Raw genomic sequence first — 19,576 nt, 5'->3', positions numbered from 1 at the left:
AAAAGAAGGAACAGCTTCTATCAGTACACAGGAAGTAGATAACAAACTGGCCAAAACCTTCAAGATCCAGAGAAGCATGTTGGGGTTCCTCCAGGGTGGCTAGGAGTTTATTTATTTATATGATTATGTACTAGAAGTTGGTAATTGGGGTGCCTGAAGAAAAACTGAAAGGATCCTAACTGGATCAATAATGTAAGAGTAGAGAAGACAATCACTCAAAGGGTATATATTGTGTTTGGATTTCTTGCTTCTATGAGAGAGGCACTAGGTATGTTAGCAGCAAAGAGAAATCCCAGTCACCACTAATGATTTAGGAACATAGATATCATCCCAGCCTGCACCAAAATGGTACAGGACTTTGCTTTTTGTTAGGGATCTGGTGAGTGTGAGCCTGAAGATCATGGACACTGGTGCCCAGTTCCCTTTTGAAAAACTGGGAAACTCTAGAGAAGTCAAGAAATGATAGCACATGATTGTTTCCAAAGTCTGTAGTGTCACAAATTAGAATATACCATCATTGGTGAATTGGTTAAAAAAAACAACAACAACAAAAAAAAACATGGATTCAGCCAAAGGTCATTTATAAGTCGCTTGTTTACAATTCTAGATTCTGCTGGTCTAGGGCAAGAAAACCTTGAAGGAAGGAGATCAGAAAGGTTCATGTGACAGAAAGAAAGAAAAAAGCTAATCAGAGTAGGTTTGAGTGGTAGAGAAGAAAACCCTAGAGAGGGTATGAAATTGAATGTGGAAAAGTCAGGGAGGTAAAGGAGTGAAGAACTGTGAGAGGCAAGCCTCCATGTCCAGGATGTTTTCAGAGCCTTGAGTCATTTGCACTTAGCCTCTCCCTTTTCTCCTTCTGAGGCTGGTTTATACCCTCCCTTCTCTGATCAGTACTTGTCACTGCCCATTACACATACAATTTTTTGTCTCTTGTCCATTACAAAAGCAATTTGAAAGGGTCTCATTGTTCTTGCTTTTGATATTGCTATTGCTGAGAATATTAATAAAAATAATAGAGAACCAGATAGGTAATAAATATTTTCCTCTTCTTTCTCTTCCTCCATCATTTTATGTTCCACGGTTGGTTATTTCACATATTCTGTGAATAAGTAAGTCTGCTAGGGGCGCCTGGATGACTCAGTGGGTTAAAGCCTCTGCCTTTGGCTCAGGTCATGATCCCAGGGTCCTGGGACGAGCCCAACATTGAACCCCACATTGAGACCTGCATCGGGCTCTCTGCTCAGCAGGGAGGCTGATTCCCTCTCTCCGTCTCTCTGCCTGCCTCTCTTCCTACTTGTGATCTCCGTCTGTCAAATAAATAAATAAAATCTTTAAAAAAAAAAAAGAGAGAGACGTCTGCCAGGCTCTGAGGTTAAAAAAAGTGTCCTCTTGGAGTCTATAGTCCAGGGATGAGACATGGACAGGATCACAATGAAAATGTGTAGCTGTTACAATATTAACTATATTCCAGCTGCATCAAAAATCTAGAAGAAAGAACACTGGTCTGCACAGGTGTTTAGAAAAAAGGAAATTCATAGCTTAAAACCAAATCAAAACAAGTAAATAGAAACAGCCCCCCCCTCTCCAATACCAACAATGAAACAAGAGAGAGTGTGCAAATGTCATAGGTCAAGTTCCCTTGAAGTCCTTTGGGATAAGGATTCCATGTGTAGGATTTCCTGGAGGAGTACACTTCAAGAAAAACCTCTTGCTGAGGGAGTGAAGTGGGAAAGGGAAGGGTGAAGAACTCAACAGGGATGTGGTCTCAGGTAAAGACCTAACCACTTAAAGAATCACAGCTTAGAATTTTAGTAACCTTCCTAAGGTCACATAAGTAATAAAAAATAAAGCTAAGATTAGGTCTTGATGAATACAAAATCCATACACTTTTCCCTATACCAAACTTTCTTCTTCAGAGAATAGACCCAAAAGAGTCAAGACTTGATGCTTACTCAACTTAATGAGGATGAAGAAAGTCCACTCTAATGAAAATGTCCTTGACTGTAGAGTTTGAGCTAAATTTGGAGTCTGACAGAGATTATATTCATTAGCCTTGAGGGTAAAACAAAACAAAACAAACAACAAAAAAGTACATAAGGTTTTGGCCAGTTTTCAAAATTTTAGATAATTGTTTTTATATGATTATGTACTCATATAAATAATGTTTTCTCCACTAGTATCTGTTACATGCAAGAAAATGTATCAGCGGAGATTTACATTAATACATGGCTAGTGTCATTGGTGAAATGCAGGAACTGAGGGACCTCTCAACCCTGGGAATATGCAAGTCACTCTTTAAAATATAATGAGTCGTTTTGCATAATCTTTTGCATAATTATTTTGATTCCTAACACTTAACTGTGGAAAGGGCATAGACTGACTATGAGAAAAGCTAAAGTTTGCCTGAACTATAAAGCTTTGGAAACCTCTACTTCAGAAAATTTTAAAGAGATCTAAATCACGTTCTCTTTTACCCAGAACTGAATTACAGAGGCAATGAAAATATTTATTCACCGATAGTTGGGTCCAAGCCATGCTAGCAATATGCTCACTTCACAATCCTGTTCACCCATCTTGGAGTGCTTAAATTTGCACCTGGAGTTGCCACTTTGTAGCTGTGTAAGTTTATACCTACCTAGGAAGGTGTTCCTCTGTTTTGTTTTCTGCCGACAGTAAAATGAGAGCAGAATATTCCATGTAGAGTATTTGGACAAGTGCTGGGCATGTGGTAAGAATTCAGAAGTGCTAGGTGGCATAACTGCTTTGAACTTGAGACTAGCTATTTTTCTACCAAAGTCCAAATGGAAGTCCTTCCGAAGATCTCTTCTTATATTCTGTCAGCAGACCAACTTATCCTTCTGTCTGCTGACACTCTCCCACTACTGCCCATTCTCCACATCCTTGTGTCCTCTGGAACTTCACTTCCAGTTTAAACAAGCTCTTCTAAATCCTTAGTCTCCTCCCAGAAGAATTCTTTCACCTCAACGTCTTAAATGAAATTTGTCTTTACTCTAATGGCAATACCTTCTTGTTCAGCCATCCAAAGGAAATGATGAGTTTTTTGGTTCCTCACCTATTAAAAGGCCAAAGGTGGAAACAGAGTTACAGGATTTTCAGCATGCTTCTTATTCTTCATGACCTTACTCTTTTATCCTCTTGCCTAACAACGTTGTTTTCCAAAAGATTGATGTCATCTGGCTGTACCACTCTGTATGTATCTCCATTTTAAGTTCTACTGATCTTTTCCCCAGTCTTTTCCCCAATTTCTTCTTCTCGGACTTCTTACCAGTTAGTCTGAGAAGAAGAAATTGAGGGAGGGAACAGTGCAGGCAGAGTTAGAAGATGCCTTTACCTCAGTTCTCAAAAGGTGGAAGTTCACAGTGTGTAGACCTCTAAGGAAGCAGAAGGAGGGAGAGGTACCTCCTTCCAAAGTGAGAAAATTGGCAGAAAAATAAAGAGAGAGTTCATGAAGAGTCTTATAAGCTAAGAAGTTTGAAATTCATTCTAAAAGCTACAAGGAGCTACTCAAGTATTTTGGAAGTTGAGAGAAAGTAAGATTTGAATTTTCAGTCACTGTGACTATATCGTGGAGGGTGTTCCAGAAGCTATTGTTACACATGACTTAAGGCTGTACTTAGACTAGAGATAAAGGGAAAATTGAGAGATATTGTGGAAGCAGATTAACTGGGACTTGGGAAATATTTAGGGTATTAGTGGAAGAAGAGCCTGAAGTAACCTCCAGGTTCATGTTTTGAGTAAGTAGGCATTTACTGATGCTATTATATTTTGTCATAATTAGAGTTTCTAATGCATTATGTGGATTAAATGAGTTAGTGCATTTAAAGTGCCTTATACTATTCTTGGCGTGAAATCTTTTATTTGCAGAGATACAGACTTTACAGAGGAGGTTAAGGTCAGCATGAAGGTGGAGAGGGAAGGTGAGCACAGAAGATAAATTGTGTTTTGGTCTTGCTGAGTCATTTTGTGGGCCTCCTGCAGGACATCCAGTCAGATATACAGAACTCAACATGACAAAACACACCTGCCTGGAGCTATGGCTTGAAGAGTCTTCAGTTCAGTGAAAGTCATGAATTTAAATTATTAAATCAATTTAAACGTAAATAGAGCAAATAGAGTGAAATTATGATTAAACCAAGAACAAAGCCCTGAGCAAATCAACAATTAGGAGGAGGCCAGCGAGACGAGCCTAAGAAAGATGAAACATACTAGACAGGAATTCAGACAATCAAGGTATTAGGGGAGACAAACCATGAGAGACCATGGACTCTGAGAAGCAAACTGAGGGTTTTGGAGGGGAGGGGAGTGGGGGGTTAGGTGAGCCTGGAGGCTGGGTATTAAGGAGGGCACTTATTCCATGGAGCACTGGGTGTGGTGCATAAACAATGAATCTTGGAACCTTGAAAGAAAAACTGGTATAACTTAAAAAAAAAAAAAATTAAAAGACTAAAGAATCCCCCCCCCCCAAAAAAAGAGGTGTGTGTTGGGGGTAGGGGATGTCAGACTTGTAACATGCTGCAGAAAGTTTCTTTAGAATAAGGACTAAAGTGTTGGAAAGAGGAGGTTGATGTACCTAGAGATATATCCATGGGGTAGTAAGACTTAAAATTTGATACTGTCATCTTAAGGTCTGCAAAATAGAGGATAGAAGAAAATAAGATGAGCAAATTCTGGTTGGAAGGGGAAGGAGAGATGACTATAGGTAGAGGGAAATGTGAGTTGTGTTGTTTTGTTTTGTCTTGTTTTTTTGTTTTTGTTTGTTTTTAAATAGACCCTAGTATATTTATTTGTGCCCGATCTAGAGAAAGGAGAGTGGGAGAGGCTAGAGATTGAGAGAAAAGGGCAGGGATTGTATTAGACCAGAAGAAAAGCACCTCCTCAACTGTCACAGGAGGGCAGATGAAAAGATAAGCACAGTCAGTGTATAAATATGGTTGCTAAGGAAGAAAATTGAGATGTTTTCTACTGATGAGCTCAGTGAAATGAGAGTCAGCATTGTCTACTGAGAGAAAAGTGAAAAGTAGCTGTGTCAGAAGTTTTAAGCAGAATCAAAAGGTTGGAAATAAAAGAAAAATCAAAGAAGAACCCTCTGGGGTTCTTCTTACATAAGATTTTGGGGCCATCCTAAGGACTCAACTGAGATTAGAAATCATCAATTTGTAGCAGTTTCTTTTCACAAGGCTGATTGTTATTCGGTATCAATCTTTCTTCTTATTAATAATGTCCATGATTATTCCTCAGACTCCTTACCTAGGTTCTGATCTCTGTGTTTTTCTACTCTATCTTGACCTCTTACCTTTGGTCCCAGCCTCACAGCCTGATCTCTTTAGCACTACTTCAAATGAAGCACAATATCCTTTATCTGGCCATGTCCACAGACCCTGTCTTCCCCCTCCTGGTTTTGCTAACATTGCAGGACTTGACTTCTGAGCCACCTGATGGTCTGATAATTGCAGAAAAATCTCTTTGTTAGGTGGTCAGGCCCCCCCCCCATCCATCCCCTATTGAGTATCTGAGAGAACAATCCTTTTGTGAGCAAGGGATCACCAACCCTGCTTTGGTGAAACCCCAGTGTGCCTCCAGATATCTCGGGTAATTTCTTGGAGGTATGTTTTTTTGTTTTGTTTTTTGGGGTTTTGTTTGTTTGTTTGTTTGTTTTTCCCCCCCTTAAGACAATGTTAAATTTATTTTAACACATACACTTTGGGGTAAAGGAAAGGAAATAAAAACAAAAATTAAACATTTGTAGGTAATTTAACTTCTATTAAAATTAAGCCTCTTTTTGTTAATGTGATGTCATGTGTTACTTATTGACATCTTTCTCACCCAGGTAAACTGTGAGTAGTGCAGAGATTATAGCAGAGCTTTGAGAATGATGATGTTACTGAGTTCCCCAGAGCCAATTTCACACAAGACATATTTTTTAATGTACAACTGCCAAGGTTCCTGGCAACTAGAGACCAGACTTATTTGGCAGTCTTGACCATCACAAATTTAAAGGGGGAATGTGGTAGGTGGAATGACGAGGTGGAGGATAGGAAGGGGAGGGAGGTGATGTGAGGATTTCTCCATTTGACAGAGTGCAATATCCATGGGAAAGTGGCTCTTCTGTTCATGCATACTGGTCCCACTGGATCAGCCAAGAGGATCCTCGGCTTCATGCAAGACAGAAATCAAATGTGATCTGAGAGGAAGTGAGAACAGAGGTTTTTTTTTGTTTTTTGTTTTTTGGTTTTTTTTAAGATTTTATTTATTTATTTGACAGAGAGAGATCACAAGTAGGCAGAGAGGCAGGCAGAGAGAGAGGAGGAAGCAGGCTCCCTGATGAGCAGAGAGCCCGATGCGGGGCTTGACCCCAGGACCCTGGGATCATGACCTAAGCCGGAGGCAGAGGCTTAACCCACAAACCACCCAGGTGCCCCGGGAGCAGAGTTTATTGAAGACATAGGGAGAGTGTGGATACAGACAGGACATCTAAGAGACTCTGAAAGGGAAGAAAGAGTCTCATCGTTGCTTGGGGTCTGCGGTTTTTGTTGAGGGGGGTGATCTGGTGAACGTGTCCTCTCAGGCACCCATGAACTGGTCAAAACAAGGCTGAATATTCAGATGTCTTCCATAAGTCACTTATGCCCTGGAACCATGGGTCTTGCTTCAATGTGTCTGGAGTCAGTGGTCTTAGAAATGTTTACTCTAACCCCTCCTGGTCACTCCTTAGATGTTATCTATTGTGTTGGAAAGCCCCAAAGAAACCATTAGCTCCTTGACCTTTATAAGGAGGACATGCATCATTTGTACTATAATCCATGTGTAGGGCCAGCATACAGGTCCTAGCCAGAATAGAAGAAGGAAAATGAGAAAAGGCAGTTTTTTTCATGTGGTCCCCTTCAGTTTCCTTCTCTAACTCTCATATGGCCTCCTAGTGGCCACAGACTCTGCCTTCTCCTTCCCAGATATGCTAGCATTGCTGGTTCTCCTTAAGTTAAAAAAAAAAAAAAAAAATGAATGAGAACCCAAACAAAATTACTGATCACGTTTAGTTGTCTATAAGAGGGAAAGATTGATGCCTTAGTCTCCACTTGATGTCTGCATGATCTAGGTCTTGCTGACTTGTTTAGGTACTATCTGGATATGGGAAGGAACACTGGTAAGTTAGGGAGAAGGCATCAAAGATTATACCCTAGAGTTCCCGGTGCCCAAGATGTATGTGAGGTGAATATTGTCATACTTGGTGAGAACTGGGTCCAAGAGTATGGATGAGATTGCTTGTTGAAGACTTGCAGGATGGCGAGAAAGGAACGCCATGTGAGAACTCCAGGTGACGGCTGCTAGTTATGGCTGAGGGTCAGAAGGGACAACCTATGCTTAGGACTAATGCTTGAGACTGAGTCCCCCTTAGTAGCAGAGCATATTGAGGTCTCCCACCTCCAACAATTCTATACACAATAAGTGATATCAACAGAGCAGACCAACAGAGGGCACACCAAATTTGTCATGGTCGATTATATAAAAAGTGGGTATTTCTTCTTTCTCCGTCAGGTTCTCCAGAGAAATAGAACCAAAAGGATTTGTATATATAAACAGATTCATTAGAAGTGACTGGGTTACCTAAATATAGAGGCTGAGAAGTCCAGACCCACAAAAGCCACACATGGTACAGTTTCAATCTGAGTCCGAAGGCCTGAGAAGCAGGAGAGTTGGTGGTGTAAGTTTTAGTTCAAGTGCAAATCCAAAGTCAGGAGAAGATTGATGTTCTAGCTCAAGTACAGTTAGAAAGCTAATTCTCCCTTCCTCAGCCTTTTGGTTCCTGTCAGGCCTTCAATAGATTAGATGGTGCCCACCCACATTAAGGAGGATTCTGCTTTACTTAGTGTACTGATTCAAGTGTTAATCTCACACAGAGACCTCCTCACAGACACATCCAGAAATAATATTTAACCAAATACCTGGGCAGCCTGTGGCCCAGTCAAGTTGACACATAAGATTAACCATCATGCCATCGAAATTCCAGAAGTTTAAAAATGAACAGAATTAAAAGAAAAGAAAAGAAAAAAGAAAAATGAACAAGATCTTTCTTCATGATCAGATTAAAACTCTTTTGATAGTTGATGAATGACTGAAAACCTACTTAATCAGATGATGTTAAAAGAGCCATGCAATATTTGGGACATACATTAAAACGTTATTTATTATTTATCTGCAATTTAAAGTTAAGTGAGCACCTCTATCATCCTCTGTACTAGAAAGAGTAATAATTGGAGTTATGAAATTAGATGGAAATGCTCATTTCATTCATTTAACACCATTTACATGAAAAATAAATTGTAGTCATATTATATATTGCAGTGAAAATGCATTGGGAATAGCAAGCAATAATGCATGTTCTTAATGTGTTAATATTTGAAAAGGCAGTTATAAGATTATTTAATTACCCACCTCAGAGCCACTGCCAGAATTCTTAGAGAATTTGGATATCCAGACTTCTAGTTCAGAGTGAAATAACAGAATCAAAATTCCTCTAACCTTGAACAAATGGTCTGAGCTCATAAAGCCATAGAGTTTTAGAGCTGTAATGGATATTAGGGATCATCATTTGATTAAAACTATTCTTGTGCTTTTAGATGAAAAATTGCTGGTTTTAAAGAAGAGAAGTTATTCGGATGATCTTTCAGCTCTGCTGCCTGACATCCAATAAAGCAGAACATCTAAGTCTTACTATCAAACAGCTATAACCATGCTGTCAAGTACGACTTTTTAAACCTGTCAAACAGTCATTAGTTCTTCCCTCTTAAAACATCTAACTTTGAAGCTGTCTAACCTTTTCTGAGAAAATTCAAAGCTTAAGTTCATTTTATGAAAAATTACCTAGATAGAATAATTTCTTCCTTAAAAAGTACTTCTGAGAAACTACAGTTGAAACCATTTTAATTATTGCCTTTCCAGGAAAAAGTAGTTGTGGATTTCGTTGACTGGAATGCCTCGTGTTTATCAGTTATATCTCCCCAATTAATTGAATGTTTAAAATTATAATAATCTACTTTCTCTTTCATAAGAAATCAAAAGCATAAAACTTTTTTGGTTTTATCATAATCCTTGAAAACTGTCAACGCTACCTCACATCATGAGTTAATAAATATCTTAAAACTCATTCAAAAAATATGCTCTGTTGGCATTTTTCTTCATAGTTAGTATCCCCTTACTGAGAAATATAGTCTTGATGCAGAAAAAAAAATCAAAAAAAGTTTTGATACAGAAAATTGTAGTATCTCAGAAGTACTTTTTAAGGAAGAAGTTACTCTATCTAGGTAATTTTTCATATATCCCCTTACTGAGATATATGATCTTGATGTTTCTGCTTGGATGTGACATGTATCACTTCCACTCACATTCCACTGTGCAAATCAAGTCCACAGCCAAACCGGATGTGAATGGGGTTGGAAGTACAATCCTTTCACAGGAGCACCAAGGTGGACCCCATAGGAATGAATCCAAGAGAGAAGTTCAGCGAATATTTTGAATTAAAAAAAAAAAATCATACTATTTAACATAGGAAACTAAAATCCAAAAGAGATAAGGGACTAAACCACGTGACCAAGTTCACAAGTTGTTTATTAACAGAGTCATGATTGGAACATAACTTCCTAATTCATAGATTTTCTACTTGTTTCTACTTGGCTCCTCTTAAGGATCTAGGTACACATGCTCCTAAAGTTTTATTTAGGGAGCCCGCTTCCCCTTATCTCTGTGTTCAGGAAGAAAATAAATCAAATATTTCTAGATTCTCTTTAAGGGGACTAATATTCAAATTCATAGAGAAAATGAGTTATACAAATCTATTTTCTGTCTTTCAACCTAATATTCCACTGTAGTTCTTTCAAGAACCTTTAATTTCCTTTTTCTTTAAAGATTTTATTTATTTGTTTGCTTGTTTATGTATTTATTATGTATTTATTTACCTATTTAAGAGAGAGAGAGTAAGTGAGAGAACATGAGGAGAGGGAAGAGTAGCGGAAGAGGGAGAAGCGGCCTCCCCACTGAGCAGGTAGTCTGGTGTGGGGCTCAGTCCTGGGACTCTAGGATCACGAACTGAGCTGAAGGCAGACACATAACCAGCTAAGCCACTCAGATGCCCCAAGAACCTAAAATTCCATCACAGAGCATGCAAAAAGCCTCTTCTCAAGCCTTGGTCTCCTCTTAAAAAATGCAATAATTAACTGTCTTTGGTTTCTGCTGAACTCCTATTAGAAAATAGGAGTTTTCTCCTACATTTTAAATCTTAATATAAGTAATACTGAAAACTAATAACTTGAGTGAAAAGGTGATGAGGAGTAAGAAAGACCAAGGGTAATTTAGGTAAAATAAACTGATGGATGGAAAGATAAGAACTAATTTTGAGACATGGAGACTCTTTGTAGGAAAAAATCATGTTTACAGACTGAAAAGAGTATGGATTTTAGTAAAACATATTTAACTGGAGCAAGACATCATGATTCCATTTAGTCTTTTGTCCCTGCAATAGATCCTATAGAAATTCCCTCCTGAAAGAAAACTTATGGTATTGCATCTCAAAATAGAAATTATTTTTAATCTATGTGTGAAGATGGAGACATAGTTATGGACCTTCTACCCTGAGTACCCACCCTTCAAAACTGATCATCTATTAGGATGATGGCTACTTCTTGGGTGAGGGCTAGAAATAAGAAAAAGTAAATTAGTTAAAATGTATTTATGAAAGGTGCTCTTTGTTCTTCTTTGAATATCATTGAATGGCTAAGAAATGGTCCACAATGAATCTTTCACAGCCAAAAGGGAGCCCAGCTGTGAATGGTAGAGAATATCTACCTCTCCTGTTCTTTCAGCTCTGTGTGATGAAGGGTGATGATAAGTGACATCCTTGGGGTATGTTGAAATAGAACAAAATGCTCTGGAATATACAGGGTATCCTCTGCTTGTGTCAGAGGCTGTCAAAATCAAAACTGGTCAGAGCATCAAATAGCCTGTTAAGAGGTCTGGCAGCATGACTTCTCTAATCCATGCTGGTTAAGATTTCCAGGGCTCCCAATGGATTTCATTATGTTGGGGAATATATGTGAAAGCAGAAGGATTGGTCCACGGAGTGAGAACCATTTCACAGTGAGTCCAAGAGACTGCTAATGGTCACTTCAGCAAAGCAAGCAGGTGTGATGTGACTGGATTCCATCACTGCAGTTCAGGGATTGTTTATAAGTGACTGCTTTGGGGCACTCACAGACACAGTGAACATTTAGAGATTAGTATCCAGCTGAATTCTAAATAACATCTATATATGTAGCTTTTTCAATTGGAAACAACTATTTTTCAGGCTAACCTATAAAAAAAATCTGAAACCAATGACATATTTATGTGCTTTTATACATAATATAAAAGCAGTCAACCTTATTGAACCTAAATTTAATTTTTAAAAAGGAAATGTATTTTCAAATCATGATTTATGTCATATTAAACATTTTATGTGACAGGGAGCGGCCCCAGAACCCTACTAAAAATATTTATTTTCAGGAACTCACGTTTATAATTCATTTTTTTATTCTCACTTTTATGTTTAGATGTTGAGCTCTTTAAAAGTAAATAATTTACTTTAAAATTATTTCAGTATTTGAGGAATACATGGGTTGCAGCAAATAAAATCCAAAGGGTTAAATGTGTCTAGCATAAATTTAGTATTTGAATTTTTACGACTGCAGAATAGTTTAATTAATTCCCTTTATTTTAATATGTCACAGAAAAAATTCATGTAAGCCCCCTGTAGATAATAATTCAGTTTCACCTTTTTGGAAAACAAATATTTTCATTGGTGGAAGAAAAGGAAGTAGTCTCCCCGTTTTGATCAGAAATATGTTTGTCAATAAATAACAGTGCCCTGCACTTAATAAGCCTTCTCTATATTTTTCTTAGAAGAATCATCAGACTAAATAACAGAAGAAGAAGAATCATCAGACTAAATAACATCTCCCAAAGATCCTGCTTCAGATGGTACTTTTTGAATCCCCATTGAGTTCCATTTTGAATGTCCAAGTCATTACCATATAGGCAGGGAGGATAATATGGTACTCAGTTTACATCAGAGAAGAGGGAAGAAATTTAAGTCGCTCTGATCAATTCAAGCTCTACGCATAATGTTCTGTCAATAGACACGCCACAAGGCAGCTCTTGTTGAATGCTAATCCTTCCATTTTTAAAAGGTTACATGGCATGTTAGCTTCATGACTTCCATTAAAGCCAATGGGAGTTATACCATTACCATGCTTTGGAAAGAATGCCCTCTAATACTATTGATTTTGATCTTTTGAACTCAAGCTCTGATGCCTGTGTCCATTGACAACTACCCTGCATAGTTCTTACAAGATTCTGTGCTCCTGAAGTGCTGGATTAGTGAGTAAGCTTCTTTTTCAAATTAATCAGCTTGTCTATCTGAGACAAATATTTTTATCTTAATACTCTTAGAAACGCCACATTTCAAGCTTATTTCCCATAGTTAGAGTATACAGTTCAGAAGTACCAATCATGGGCTTTGCAGAAGTAAAGGGAAGGCCCAGCCCGGGAATAGGGGAGCCATTGTGACATGATCAGATTTTTATTGTAGAAAGTGTGATGTGCCTGATGAGTAGTTATTTGATTAGGAAATGTGGGTAGCAGGTCAAGACAGAAAGCACTGGTGCCCACTGGAAGGCTGCTGAAGATATCCGGGCTACTGACAATGGCAGTTTGGACTGGGGTGTGGGCGATAAAGATGTGAGGAAAATGAAGGAATTCCAGTGATGCTTACAATTGACATGAGCCAGGCAAAGCAAATGGTTGAAAAAGTATCATTGATGGTCAGATAATGCGAATCGACAGGCCGTAGAGCAAACTGGAGAGCCCAACCAGTGAGGACAACAGCAAATCGAGTCCAGACATTTGCTCCCAAAGTAGGAGTTTAGAATTGGTGCTCTCATGTTCTCTCATCTTCTAATTTTTTTTAAGTATACATTTGGGTTTTAATGTGAATCTCCAAACTTTTAGGTATTATCAACATTGTATGGACATCATAGAATATAGCTTGATGCTAAATCTGCCCACAGACTGCCATTTGGGGTCCTCTACCTTTGTTCCTAGTGCTTGACTGGGACTCCATAAATCTGAATACTCATTGGATAGATGAGGAATAAACAAATGACAGGAGTAGACTGATTCTAGGGTTGCATGTGGTCTCAGGTGTTGGTAATTCTAAAACTGAGCTTTAATGAGTATGTGTTTCATACTAACTACATTTGAGAAAAAAGATTTACTTTTGATAGTGTGAAGGCTAAATAGTCTTGAACATTTCTTTACATAAAAATTATGTTTGTATTTTATATTAAACATCATTTCATTCTGGTTCATTTATGCAATTTCCTATTTGTAACAAGTATAAATGGTGATTACTTAATAGCTAATACCAAAATTCTCTTACAAATAATTTATTTTGATAGCATGTCATAAGCCATTTTTAGATGAATTTTGAGGGTTGACATAAGGCAGAAAGTGCTCAGCATAAGAAAAGGAGAAAGGAAAATAGAATATGAAAAAGAAAAAAGCTAAGAACAAGGCTTAAACCTATGATGGTGAAGGATTGTTTTTATTTTTTGTTTTTATTTTCTGCAAAATTACTCTTGTTCTTTGTTTTTCTTTTAAATCCCTACTTTGGAAACTCAAACATTGTCAATCCTCATTTCTTTTTCTAAAATCTGTATTTGGATATGAAAGTCTCCTAAATCACCCCCATTCTGGTATGTAGAACCTGCACTATTTACAAGCCTCAAAGGACCAAGTCCCTTTGTGTCCCGTCTATTTCCACAATGTCCTTATATATAATAATTGCTGCTAATGGTATTTGACCCAAAATTAATACACCTAAAAAGAATCAACTATGGCCGACCTCACTAAAAGATCTCATCTAATGACATCTGGTCATCTACTTATACAAACACTGAGCAGTGGGCATAATAGAGTATAGAGATTAGACAGGCTCATGCTTTGCAACCAGAACTTATAAATCATTTATAATATGCTACTTTATTTCACCTTTATAACTTAATCATCACAACAGCCCTGTTAGGAGATGTGATCCCCAGTTTACAAAAGAAGCAAAGAACAGCCGTAAAGATTAAATGAATCCAAACCCACAAAAGCCACACACTATTATTCCAAAAGATCTAATAACTTTATGTATCTTGATATTTCCCCCTTCTCTGCTACTGAAAATGATTCTGCAGTTATGTGTCATGTCTTCCTTCAAAGAAAAATTGTACTCTTCTCGAAGTATGTATTCATATTACTACTGTAATTTGAAATGGTTTTGTTGACAGTCAATTTTGATATTAATTTTCCTTAATTTTCTGCATCTTCACTTCCATTACATACATTTTGGTTAACATTATTTCATTCTTCTCAGAGAAATAAATCAAGAATTATTCATTTCAACTGTCTCATGGAGGTAGAATTAAGATATTACTTCAGTTTAACTCATTCTGGGTGTTAAGTCACCTTAAAATTATTGAAGTTACAAAATAGAATATTTGATTAAACTGCATCAAAACTTACCATTCCTCTTTGAGTTGCTCTACAAATTAGGATTTGTACAGTATCAGTTCTTTCTTCCTTTCTATTATATTTACATAGGATGACCATATAATTAATTGCCCAAACTGGTACACTTGAAGAGTGAAAAGAAACAAGAAAATGGGGCAATGGGTCTAAGCGGACTGTCCTGGGAAAACAGATGTGTGGTCACCTCTAGAGTGACCAAATGAATGTGACCATTTTCCCTTACCTAAACTCAAAGAATCAACCCAAGATAGATTTCAGCAGTCTTGGTTTCAGTAGATGAGGTATCACAAAACTAACTTCACAGGGCCTTAGTTACCATCTCAAGATGGTAACTAAGTTTCAGCCATTTGAGGTTTGCTGCCGTCAGAAGGTGGTCATGCCACAATTGTAGGTCTGAGATATAAAGAGTCTACAGGACACACTTTTTCTTTGAGGATCAAGATGATAGTTTTCTCTGCAAGGGCTAGATCAGAGCAGAGTAGCAAGCAGCATTTCTTATAGTTCTCATAGCTAAAAACCACTGGGTGATTGACAGACCCTACCCCAGACCTACTGAACTGGAAACTCCAAGGCCCAAAAACATGAACTCTTAACTAGATCCTTAAGTGATTCATATTCGCATTACATATTGAGAAGAACTGATTTAAATTAAATACACCCAGGCACCTGGGTGGCTCAGTTAGTTGAGCATCTGACTCTTGCTTTTGACTTAGGCCATGATCTCAGGGCTAAGGGATGGACCACGCCCCTTGCCAGGCTGGGAATCTCGTCTCTGTTTGAGATTCTCTCCCTCTTCCTCTGCCCATTCCCCACTCAGGCACTCTCTCTCCCTCTCTCTCAAAACAAATAAATCTTTTTAAATAGTTAATTAAGTACAAATACTAAGATAATGTTATGTAATCCCTAACTGCTACTACCTTCCTTCTTAGACCTTCGTCTGGCTCATTTGCTATCTTAACAAGTGTCAGAACCCTCCACAATCTGCATATTATTCATAAATTTGGGTTGAATTAAAACATTTTCAGGCTTCTAAAGTTCTTTCCTTCCTATAGTCTCTGTCCCTCCCCTCTTTTCTGTTCTTTTCTTTCTCTGCCTTCCTCCTCTTCTCATGACTAATAGATGAATCATCCCTGGATTTTGTTCAACACTTCTGGTAGTTTTGCCTCTTATCATCATCAAAAAATACTAAATATGTTTTAATATTAATACTTAACAAATAAAAGTAAAAATATAAAATCTGAGAAGTGACATCATTTTTCCTCAATTAAAAGGTACTTCTCTAAGTACTTTATCTATTTGAGAAATGGAATCTACCCTCCCAGTTACTTTATTCATTTGCATGTCATGCTGTAGGAATCTGTCGGTTGCAGATTTCAGGGCTCTAGACTCAGTGGCCTTGCCACCTGCCTTTGACTGTATTCCTTACAACAAAGTATCATAAGACTTGAGGGCAAGATCTCTACCAATTCATCCTTGTATCCTGAACAGCTCCTAGCAGAATGTCTTGTGCAGGGAAGATTCCCATTAATATTTGTCAAATGAATGAACAGAGGAATAGAAACACCTGGCCTTGCTCTTGTTGCACTGGGTTCATAAGTAAATCAAACACATAAAGAGACCCTTTCACAGTATACATGAGAGTAATAACCCCTGTTCCATGTAGCTTTGTAACAATATTTTAACAACTGGGTTCAATCTTGTTATTGTTAGGAAATGTAAAGAGAAAGTAAAAGAAGAATGTTTTATACAAACAAATAATTTTTTTATTAAATAAATAAATAAAATTTTTATTATTATTTGTTTTATACAAATACTTTTTTTATTAAATAAATAAATAAAATTATTATTATTATTATTTGTTTTATACAAACAAATAATTTTGAAATATTAAGGCAACTTATGAAATGGTTGTTACTTTTATTCCCTGAGTCTGTAAGAAAATTAGTGGTATAGTTAGGGTGCTTTGGGGGTCCTGATGAATAAGCATTTATTGAGCCCTTACTGCTTCCATGGTACTATTTAAAAATGGCGTGGCTGAGTTAAAAGAAATAAAGTACATGACATATTTTCTTCCTCTCTAGCATGCAGTCTTGATGGAAAACAAGATTTAGAGTACAATTAGAAAATAAGACAAGACTACATACAACAAAGTGCTTGATTGAATATAATTAAGCACATTTCCCATTAATAATTCCAAACTACAAGTCGGAGAGGGGGGAAAGAGATGTCAGTTCCCCATGTACGGAAATGTGCCAAAATTAATTGAAGATGGAATAGACAGTACCAGATTGTACTATGAGGTATTTCATGGGGGTATTTCCCCACATCTTTTCCTAGGATGAACTCTTTGGGAATACAAAAGCTTTTGAAACCTAAGGATTTGGACTTTAGGGAAAAAATTTTTTTAAAGTAAAGACCTCAAGTTAGGTTGGTGCTGGTTTTCATCATTTAAGTTTTATACATATTTAAAATTTCCATTTGACCTCTATTTTAAACCCTCCCAAAGTGATAGTACCTCTACTCACCTCCTACAACTCTGTACTCATAAATATTCTATTTCTTGGAACCACCTTGATCTCAGAGCAAAGAAAAGTAGATAGCATCCTGAGGTTTGCTCTTCCCAGAAGACTTCTGCATTTTCTTTTTTTAATTTCATGCCAACTTTATTTCCTGTCCAAAGAAGAGTTATTTTTTTTTTCCCAGGGTGAGGGAGCAGAAGTGAATGGTTGAATAAGTTCACAATCACACCTCTACTTGCTGTTTGCATTTAGTAATATCTCAGTACTATAGTCTTCAACACTGTAGTTTTTTTAAAACTCAGCTATCAAAGGAGTTTTGCATTGAAGTATTAAACAGCTTAGTAAAATTTACCGACATCTTCTTCAATTATACATCCATTGGAGATATCAAAATGGAATTTTACATCGAGGAAGAAAATTAAAATTTCATAATTTCTAGCATTTTATATTAATGCTAAGTGTATACCTATAATGGAAATAGTAATAAATCCTTCTCAAAAAATAACTAGTAGCAAGATACATGAAATCAAGAAAAGGGGAGAAATAAAAGGAAAGAGAACTTTGATAGTTTTATCTCCATGAAGTCAGTCAATAATAGTCATAGTAAATCAGTAATAGTCATAGTAAATCAGTAATTTTAACAGTAAATAGCAATAGTGAATCAATGTGTGTTCATATCACCAGCCTCACTCTTTCTTCTTCCAAAGAGGAGGTTTAGAATCCATATTTATAATTTTGAACTATATTTCAAGAAAGAACCCCAATTACATTGGTTAACAATTAAATAGAATAGCAGTTGGTTCACACAAATGGGGAATTAACAGTCCTTTCCTATGCCACTAAGCCTATGGCACTGTCAGGTCATTCATCAACGTAAGGATGAACTGTCAGCAATGGGGAAAAGTGAAATTACAGAGGGGAAGTTTTGGAGTGTGTTGGACTTAAAGTTGTTTCTGGAAGGCACAAAGAAATGGGATCAAGAGAGAGGAATGAACTTGGAATGCTGTGAAAACCTGTTGTCACTCATAATTTATATGAGCTTTGGAATGATTCAAATGGATTCTGTAAAGACATTAGTCCCTAATGTTCTTTTTTTTTTTTCTAAAGGAGGGCTTCTTCTTTTTTTTTTTTTTTAAAGATTTTATTTATTTATTTGATAGAGAGATCCCAAGTAGGCAGAGAGGCAGGCAGAGAGAGAGGGGGAAGCAGGCTCCCCGCTAAGCAGAGAGCCTGATGTGGGGCTTGATCCCAGGACCCTGAGATTATGACCTGAGCCAAAGGCAGAGGCTTAACCCAGTGAGCCACCCAGGCGTCCCATTCATTTTAAATGATCATTTTAAATGATTATGTTCATTTTAAATGATTATGATAAAGTATGACTTTATTATATAACTATGATCTTCAAGTTACTACTGTCACACTGGTATAGTAATCTTATTCTTTGTTATACACATATATATACATATGTGTGTCCATATATGAGTAAGTGTATATGGATATGTGTGTGTATATATCCATATATGTATACATACATATAGTTTGATATGTCTTTCTTATAAGCATTAGCTAAAAAAGGAACTGCTTGTGATAAAACCCGTGTTTTCATTACTACATGAATCACACTTTTTGGCTTTACCGTGATCTCTTGTCATCGTTTTCTTCTACGATCAGTTTGCAGGCTCTTTAAACGAGATGACATTTACTCATGTGAATGCCCCCGTACCTTTAGCACTTAACAGATTACTGGCACAAACCAGGCACTCAGTAAATGTTTTGGAAAATAAACTGCGTTGTCTTCTTTATTTTACCCTTCAAGGAGATGGAGGTAATAAATAGCAATATATTTGGAGCGGAGGGAGGTCTAACCAATCTGAAGCAGTGCAAGCAATGGAAGAGAATTCAAATATTTGCTGGAGCTAAGTCTGGGGGTGAAGTCCCAGGATGCTGCTGAGCTTGAAGAGAATGTGCCTTCCCTAAGGGAAATCTGTGGCCACTCTGTTCCAACTGAGTTCCTAACGAACCCTATGTTGTCAAATCCTCCAATGTCTCCAAAGAAGCTAGGCATTCCAATATTTTATGGAAACATCCGAGTTTTAAATGTAGGCAAACAATTTGAGATTTAAAAACAAAACACAAAAAACCCTGTGCCTGACAAACAAAATATTTCTGTGGCTCACATCCAGCCCTGGGGCTGACAGTTTTGCCATGACTTAGGGAAATGGAAAAGCTGACCCAGAGGGTCAAGATGCTCATTAAACAACATCTCTGGCCACAGGCAGGCGCCTACACACTCTAATTCTTCACCCCACTGTCACCTGGCTGCAGCGTGGTGGTGTTAATGACATTTGAGTGAGGAAATACATATGCCCGTAAAGATTTGTCTGTCTGTGGTGTATTCTCTTAATGGCTGAAAATCAGCTGTCTCTTATTATGTT

At 37.4% G+C, this 19,576-nt stretch overlaps 1 protein-coding gene across 3 annotated transcripts in view; it reads left to right on the top strand.

The window, feature by feature from the left end:
• The window catches only part of NKAIN2 (sodium/potassium transporting ATPase interacting 2), a 1,010,035-nt gene that overhangs the window by 767,487 nt on the left and 222,972 nt on the right, over window positions 1-19,576 (top strand). The gene's annotated exons all lie outside the window — the stretch shown is intronic.

Source organism: Mustela putorius, unplaced genomic scaffold (assembly GCF_011764305.1).
Source record: "Mustela putorius furo isolate JIRA1106 unplaced genomic scaffold, ASM1176430v1.1 tig00003863_pilon_pilon_pilon, whole genome shotgun sequence".
Taxonomy (NCBI): Eukaryota; Metazoa; Chordata; class Mammalia; order Carnivora; family Mustelidae; genus Mustela; species Mustela putorius.
The sequence above is the reverse complement of the archived record's forward strand: the minus strand, read 5'-3'. Positions and strand labels throughout refer to the sequence as shown.